The sequence below is a fragment of the Physeter macrocephalus genome, chromosome 18 (genome assembly GCF_002837175.3).
Source record: "Physeter macrocephalus isolate SW-GA chromosome 18, ASM283717v5, whole genome shotgun sequence".
Lineage (NCBI taxonomy): Eukaryota > Metazoa > Chordata > Mammalia > Artiodactyla > Physeteridae > Physeter > Physeter macrocephalus.
This window is the reverse complement of record NC_041231.1, coordinates 72474431-72482686: the sequence shown is the minus strand read 5'-3', so window position 1 is coordinate 72482686 and position 8256 is coordinate 72474431. Positions and strand designations below refer to the sequence as shown.

The 8256-nt window shown below is 39.6% G+C and overlaps 1 protein-coding gene and 1 pseudogene across 2 annotated transcripts in view; one reads left to right on the top strand and one right to left on the bottom strand.

The window, feature by feature from the left end:
* ZFAND3 (zinc finger AN1-type containing 3) overlaps positions 1 to 8256 on the bottom strand; it is a 335919-nt gene that overhangs the window by 164505 nt on the left and 163158 nt on the right. The gene's annotated exons all lie outside the window — the stretch shown is intronic.
* On the top strand, positions 921 to 994 carry LOC112063651 (uncharacterized; annotated as a pseudogene).

The window sequence follows — 8256 nt, the reverse complement described above, 5'->3', positions numbered from 1 at the left end:
AACAGATGGAGAAATATACCATGCTCTTGGATTGGAAGAATCAATATTGTGAAAATGACTATACTACCCAAAGCAATCTACAGATTCAATGCAATCCCTTTCAAACTACCAAAGCCATTCTTCACAGAATTAGAACAAAAAATCTTACAATTCGTATGGAAACACAGAAGACCCCGAATAGCCAAAGTAATCTTGAGAAAGAAAAACGGAGTTGGAGGAATCAGACTCCGTGACTTCAAACTATACCACAAAGCTACAGTAATCAAGACAATATGGTACTGGTCCAAAAACAGAAATATAGATCAATGGTACAGGATAGAATGCCCAGAGATAAACCCACGCACATATGGGCACCTAATTTATGACAAAGAAGGAAAGAAATACAATGGAGAAAAGACAGTCTCTTCAATAAGTGGTGCTGAGAAAACTGGACAGCTACATGTAAAAGAATGAAATTAGAACACTCCCTAACACCATACACAAAAATAAACTCAAAATGGATTAAAGACTTAAATGTAAGGCCAGACACTATAAAACTTTTAGAGGAAAACATAGGAAAAACACTCTCTGACATAAACCACAGCAAGATCTTTTTTGACCCACCTTCTAGAGTAACATAAACAAAAACAAAAATTTTTAAATGGGACTTAATTAAACTTAAAAGCTTTTGCACAGCAAAGGAAACCACAAACAAGACAAAAAGACAACTCTCAGAATGGGAGAAAATATTTCCAAATAAAATAACAAAGAATTAATCTCCAAAATATACAAATAGATCACGGAGCTCAATATCAAAAAAACAAACAACCCAATCCAAAAATGGGCAGAAGACCTAAATAAACATTTCTCCAAAGAAGATATACAGATTCCCAACAAACACATGAAAGGATGCTCAACATCACTAATCATTAGAGAAATGCAAGACTATACTTTCAGGGATCATTTCTATAGTTCGCTACTAGAAAATTTTTAATTACATGTTGCTCATATTATATTCTTATTGGATATCACTGGCACTATAAACAAAAAGAGAGCTCAATAAAAGCATCAGCAACTTTATTAGTGGCAATTACCACATTTCAAGGATATGCTAACTACTTCAAATACAGTATTTCTTTTAGTCTCCTCACAGCTTTAAGAAATACACACCACAGGACTTCCCTGGTGGTCCAATGGGTAAGGGTCCGTGCTCCCAATGCAGGGGGCCCGGGTTCAATCCCTGGTCGGGAAACTAGATCCCGCATACATGCTGCAACTAAGAAGCCCGCATGCCACAACTAAAAGATCCTGCACGCAGCAACGAAGATCCCACATGCTGCAACTAAGACCCAGACAGACTAAATAAATAAATAAAATAATTTTTAAAAAAAATAGAAAGAAATACACACCCTGGTTCAAGGAAAGGAAAATCTGGCTTGTGGGGGAAGGAGAGGAGACAGGAAATGAAACAAAACAAAACCCTACTCCAAATCACAGAGCTACTAAATACCAGAACAGGGATTTGAATTCAAACCTTCTGATTCCAGACCTTAAGTCCAGATCCCCTATGCCAAAATGTTGTCCCGGGACCAGAAGTATCACCTGAGACCTTGTTAGAAATGAAAGCTCCCAAAGCCCTTCAGATGATAGTGACTCAGCCCAAAAGTCTGAGAACTACTAGGGCTTCCCTGGTGATGCAGTGGTTAAGAATCTGCCTGCCAATGCAGGGGACACAGGTTCAAGCCCTGGTCCGCGAAGATGACACATGCCAGCTGAGGAACTAAGACCGTGCGATGCAACTACTGAGCCTGTGCTCTAGAGCCCATGAGCCACAACTACTGAGCCTGCATGCCACAACTACTTAAGCCTGCGCACCTAGAGCCCGTGCTCCACAACGAGCAGCCACCGCCATGAGAAGCCCGCAGACGCAACGAAGAGTAGCCCCCATTCACCACAACTAGAGAAAGCCCACATGCAGCAACGAAGACCCAATGCAGTCAATCAATCAATAAGTAAATAAATAAATTTATTTATTTTTTTAAAGTCTGGGAACTACTGTCCTAAGCTATACTGGTAACAGCCAATCAAATCATCCCAAATGAGGATAACTATAAGAAGTCTGAAAAAAGGCTAGTGCTAGTCCCTGTTACTGTGTCTTTTGCTGAAGCTCTTCTTGAGACCTTCTCTATCTGGTAAGCACTGAGACTCTGCAGTAACATCGTGACTTCCCAGAGCATCCCTTCAACAAGCCCATCATCTAGGACAGCTTTTCATTTCATTTAACATCCAAATGGACTGAAGATTTAAATGCAAATAAAAACACAAAAGTACTAGCAAAAATATACATAGTTTTTTAAAATGGTATTAGAGTGAAAGCCTAAGTATGACCTAAACTCTGACACTGTAAAAGACTGATTAACTCAATAATACAACAACAACAACAAAAAATCTGAACTGCACAAAAACACCATGAGCAAGTTTTAAAAACAAAAACAACTGGGGCAGAGTGATTTTTGCAACAAATACCACAAAGGGCTAATTTCTTAACTTATAAAAAGGATCCCTACAAATCAAAAGAAAAAGAACCACCCAAGAAATAAATGCCTCTCCAAATTAACTAATTAAAACAGATGAGTCACAATAAAGAAAATGCAAATGTTAAATTTCACTCATAGTAAGAAGAATGAAAATTAAAATTAGATTTTTTTTTTCTTCACTTTTCAGACTGGCAAAGATCAAACGGTTTGAAGTCATGTCTAAAGGTAAGCTTCAAATATTGCTGCCCCACGCCCATGCCTTCTGCAATTCAGTTTGTGGTCATTTCATTCAGGAATTACTTAGGCCAAAAAACCTTAATTTCACATGTGATTTGACCTCTCTCTCTCTGTTTCTCTCTCCCCCTTTCCATCCTCCCCCACATCTGATCTGACAGCAGTCCTGCCAAGTCCACCTTCAAAGAAAGATTCCAAATTCAACTACCTTTCATCATCTTCACTGTCATCACTCTGATCCAAGCCATTGTGAACTCCCCGTGGATTACTACAGTAACCTCCTCACTGCCCTTGCTCCTGTCGCCCAGTCATTTCTTAACAGAAAAGAATCACTCTAGGTGCTAAAGTGCCCATCAGATTATATCACCACTCTGCTCAAACCCTTCAAATGGATTTTCATCTCATTCAGTAAAAGCTAGTCTTTATCATGATACACAAGCGGTTACGTGACCTGAGCCCCTTACCCCTTGACTTCATCCCCTACTACTCACAGTTTGCTCTCCTTGCTGCTGTCACACTGGCTCCCTTGCTGTCATTAAACACCAAGAACACTGCTGCCTCTGGATCTCTGCACTTGTGTTTGCTCTGCCTAGGATGCTCATATCCTAGATATCTACATATCTAGATATCTAGCTACCTCACATCCCTCAGATTTTTATTTAAAAGGCCTTCTCTGGTCACCCTATCTAAAATTTTACTCTCCAACCCTGACGCTTCATATACCGTTTTGAAGGCATCCCCTCATTGATTCATAGCATCCAAAGATGCTACGAAAGTCTGGCTATCTCACTCTCCTTAACTAGGGAACCTGGTGTGAAATTTCTTTTGCAAGAATTTTTTTTTAATCTGCTGAGTTAAGATATTTTATCTTGTATGGTAACAAATTTTATCTTACCTCATTTACCTTGTTATTTGGTGTGGGTCCACTGACTTTGAAAATCTCAGTCTTAAGGAGATAGGTTCAACATGGCAGAGTAGAAAGACATGCGCTCACTCCCTCTTGCGAGAGAACAGGAATCACAACTAACTGTTGAACAATCATCAACAGGAAGACACTGGAACTCACCAAAGAAGATACCCCACATCCAAAGACAAAGGAGAAGTCACAATGAGATGGTAGGAGGGGTGCAATCACAATAAAATCAAATCCCATAACTGCTGGGTGGGTGACTCACAAACTGCAGAACACTTATACCACAGAAGCCCACCCACTGGAGTGAAGGTTCTGAGCCCCACATCATGCTTCCCAACCTGGGGGTCCGGCAATGGGAAGAGGAATTCCCAGAGACTCAGACTTTGAAGGCTAGTGTGATTTGATTGCAGGACTTCCACAGGACTGGGGGAAACAGAGACTCTACTCTTGGAGGGCACACACAAAGTAGTGTGTGCACGGGGACCAAGGGGAAGGAGCAGTGACCCCACAGGAGACTGAACCAGACCTACCTGCTAGGGTTGGAGGGTCTCCTGCAGAGGCAGGGGGTGGCTGTGGCTCACCGTGGAGACAAGGACACTGGCAGCAGAAGTTGTGGGAAGTACTCCTTGGCACAAGCCCTCCCAAAGTCCACCACTGGCCCCACCAAAGAGCCTTTAGCCTCCAGTACTGGGTCGCCTCATGCCAAACAACCAACAGGGAGGGAACCCAGCCCCACCCATCAGCAGTCAAGCAGATTAAAGTTTTACTGAGCTCTACCCACCAGAGCAACACCCAGCTCTACCCACCACCAGTCTCTCCCATCAGGAAGCTTGCACAAGCCTCTTAAACAGCCTCATCCACCAGAGGGCAGACAGCAGAAGCAAGAAGAACTACAATCCTGCAGCCTGTGGAACGAAAACCACATTCACAGATAGACAAAATGAAAAGGCAGAGGGCTATGTACCAGATGAAGGAAGAAGATAAAAACCCCAGAAGAACAATTAAATGAAGTGGAGACAGGCAACCTTCCAGAAAAAGAATTCAGAATAATGATAGTGAAGGTGATCCAGGGCCTCAGAAAAAGTATGGAGGCAAAGATCAAGAAGATGCAAGAAATGTTTAACAACGACCTAGAAGAATTAAAGAACAAACAGAGATGAACAATACAGTAACTGAAATGAAAAATACTCCAGAAGGAACCAACAGCAGAATAACTGAGGCAGAAGAATGGATAAGTGACCTGGAAGACAGAATCGTGGAATTCATTGCTGCGGAACATATAAGGAAAAAAGAATGAAAAAAAAAGAAGACAGCCTAAGAGATCTCTGGGACAAGATTAAACACACCAACATTTGCATTACAGGGGTCCCAGAAGGAGGAGAGAGAGAGAAAGGACCCGAGAAAATATTTGAAGACATTATAGTTGAAAAATTCCCCAACATGAGAAAGGAAATAGCCACCCAAGTCCAGGAAGCATAAAGAGGCCTAGGCAGGGTAAACCCAAAGGGAAGCATGCTGAGACACACAGGAATCAAGACAGAAATTAAAGACAAAGAAAAATTATTAAAGGCAACAAGGGAAAAACGACAAACAACATACAAGGGAACTACCATAAGGTTAACAAATGATTTCTCAGCAGAAACTCTACAAGCCAGAAGGGAGTGGCACGATATATTTAAAATGATGAAAGGGAGGAACTTACAACCAAGATTACTCTACCCAGCAAGAATCTCATTCAGATTTGATGGACAAATCAAAAGCTTTACAGACAAGCAAAAGTTAAGAGAATTCAGCACCACCAAACCAGCTCTACAACAAATGCTAAAGGAACTTCTCTAAGTGGGAAACACAAGAGAAGAAAAGGACCTACAAAAACAAACTCACAACAATTAAGAAAATGGTCATAGGAACATACATATCAATAATTACCTTAAACGTGAATGGATTAAATGCCTCAAGCAAAAGACACAGACTGGCTGAATGGATACAAAAACAAGACCCATATATATGCTGTCTGCAAGAGAACCACTTCAGACCTAGGGACACATACAGACTGAAACTGAGAGGATGGAAAAAGATATTCCATGCAAATGGAAATCAAAAGAAAGCTGGAGTAGCAATACTCATATCAGATAAAATACACTTTAAAATAAAGAATGTTACAAGAGACAAGGAAGGACACTACATAATGATCAAGGGATCAATCCAAGAAGAATATATAACAATTATAAATATATATGCACCCAGCATAGGAGCACCTCAATACATAAGACAAATGCTAACAGCTATAAAGAGAAAATCAACAGTAACACAATAATACTGGGGGACTTTAACACCTCACTTACACCAGTGGACAGATCATCCAGACAGAAAATTAGTAAGGAAACACAACCTTTAAATGACACAATACACCAGACAGATTTAATTGAAATTTGTAGGACATTCCATCTGAAAACAGCAGATTACACTTTCTTTTCAAGTGCACATGGAACATTCTCCAGGATAGATCACATCTGAGTCACAAATCAAGCCTCTGTAAATTTAAGAATATTCAAATCATATCAAGCATCTTTTCCAACCACAATACTATGAGATTAGAAATCAATTACAGGGAAAAAAAACATTTAAAACACAAACACATGTAGGCTAAACAATACATTACTAAATAAGCAAGAGATCACTGAAGAAATCAAAGAGGAAATAAAAAAATACCTAGACGCAAATGACAACGAAAACATGACAATCCAAAACCTATGGGATGAAGCAAAAGCAGGTCTAAGAGGGAAGTTTATAGCAATTCAATCTCACACCAAGAAACAAAAAACATCTCAAATAAACAATCTAACCTTACACCTAAAGGAACTAGAGAAAGAAGAACAAACAAAACCCAACCCAAAGTTAACAGAAGGAAAGAAATCATAAAGTCAGAGCAGAAATAAATGAAATAGAAACAAAGAAAACAATAGCAAAGATCAATAAAACTAAAAGCTGATTCTTTGAGAAGATAAACAAAATTGATAAACCATTAGCCAGACTCATCAAGAAAAAGAGGGAGAGGACTCAAATCAATAAAATTAGAAATAAAAAAGGAGAAGTTACAATGGACAACACAGAAATACAAAGCATCCTAAGACACTACTATAAGCAACTCTATGTCAATAAAATGGACAACCATAAAGAAATGGGTAAATTCTTAGAAAGGTATAAGCTTCCAAGACTAAACCAGGAAGAACCAAAAAACATGAACAGACCAAGCACAAGTAACGAAATTGAAACTGTGATTAAAAATCTTCCAACAAACAAAAGTCCAGGACCAGATGGTTTAACAGGTGAATTCTATCAAGCATTTAGAGAAGAGCTAACACCCATCCTTCTAGTTTCAAGAATCACAATTAAAGAGATATTTTCAATTTCCAACACTGAAATCACAGGATGGTGGAAATTTGTCTTCAAAATTTTGAGGGGAGGGGCTTCCCTGGTGGCGCAGTGGTTGAGAGTCCGCCTGCCGATGCAGGGGACACAGGTTCATGCCCCAGTCCGGGACGATCCCACATGCCGCGGAGCGGCTAGGCCCGTGAGCCATGGCCGCTGAGCCTGTGTGACCGGCGCCTGTGCTCTGCAACGGGAGAGGTCACAACAGTGAGAGGCCCGTGTACCACAAAAAAAAAAAAAAAATGAAAAAAGAAAATTACAGACCAATATCACTGATGAATATAGATGAAAAATACTCAACAAAATACTAGCAAACAGAATCCAACAACACATTAAAAGGATCATACACGATAATCAAGTGGGATTTGTCCCAGGAATGCAAGGATTCTTCAATGTATGCAAATCAATGTGATACACCATACTAACAAACAAGAAGAAAAACCATATGATCATCTCAGCAGATGCAGAAAAGGCATTTGACAAAATTCAACACCCATTTATGATATAAACTCTCCAGAAAGTGGGCACAGAGGGAACGTATCTCAACATAATAAAGGCCACATACAACAAACCCACAGCAAACATCATACTCAATGGTGAAAAACTGAGAGCACTTCCTCTAAGTTCAGGAACAAGACAAGGATGTCCACTCGCGCCACTATTATTCAATATAGTCTTGGAAGTCCTAGCCACAGCAATCAGAGAAGAAAAGAAATAAAAGGCATACAAACTGGAAAAGAAGAAGTAAAACTGTCACTGTTTGCAGATGACATGATACCATACACAGAAAATCCTAAAGATGCCACCAGAATACTAATAGGGCTAATCAATGAATCTGGTAAAGCTGCAGGATACAAAATTAATGCACAGAAATCTCTTGCATTCCTATACACTAACAACGAAAGATCAGAAAGAGAAAATAAGCAAACAATCCAATTCACAATTGCAACAAAAAGAATAAAATACCTAGGAATAAACCTACCTAAGGAGGTAAAAGACCTGTATTCAGAAAACTATAAGACACTGCTGAAAAAAATTAAAGATGATACCAACAGATGGAGAGATATACCATGTTCTTGGATTGGAAGAATCAATATTGTGAAAATGACTATACTACCCAAAGCAATCTACAGATTCAATGCAATCCCTATCAAATTACCA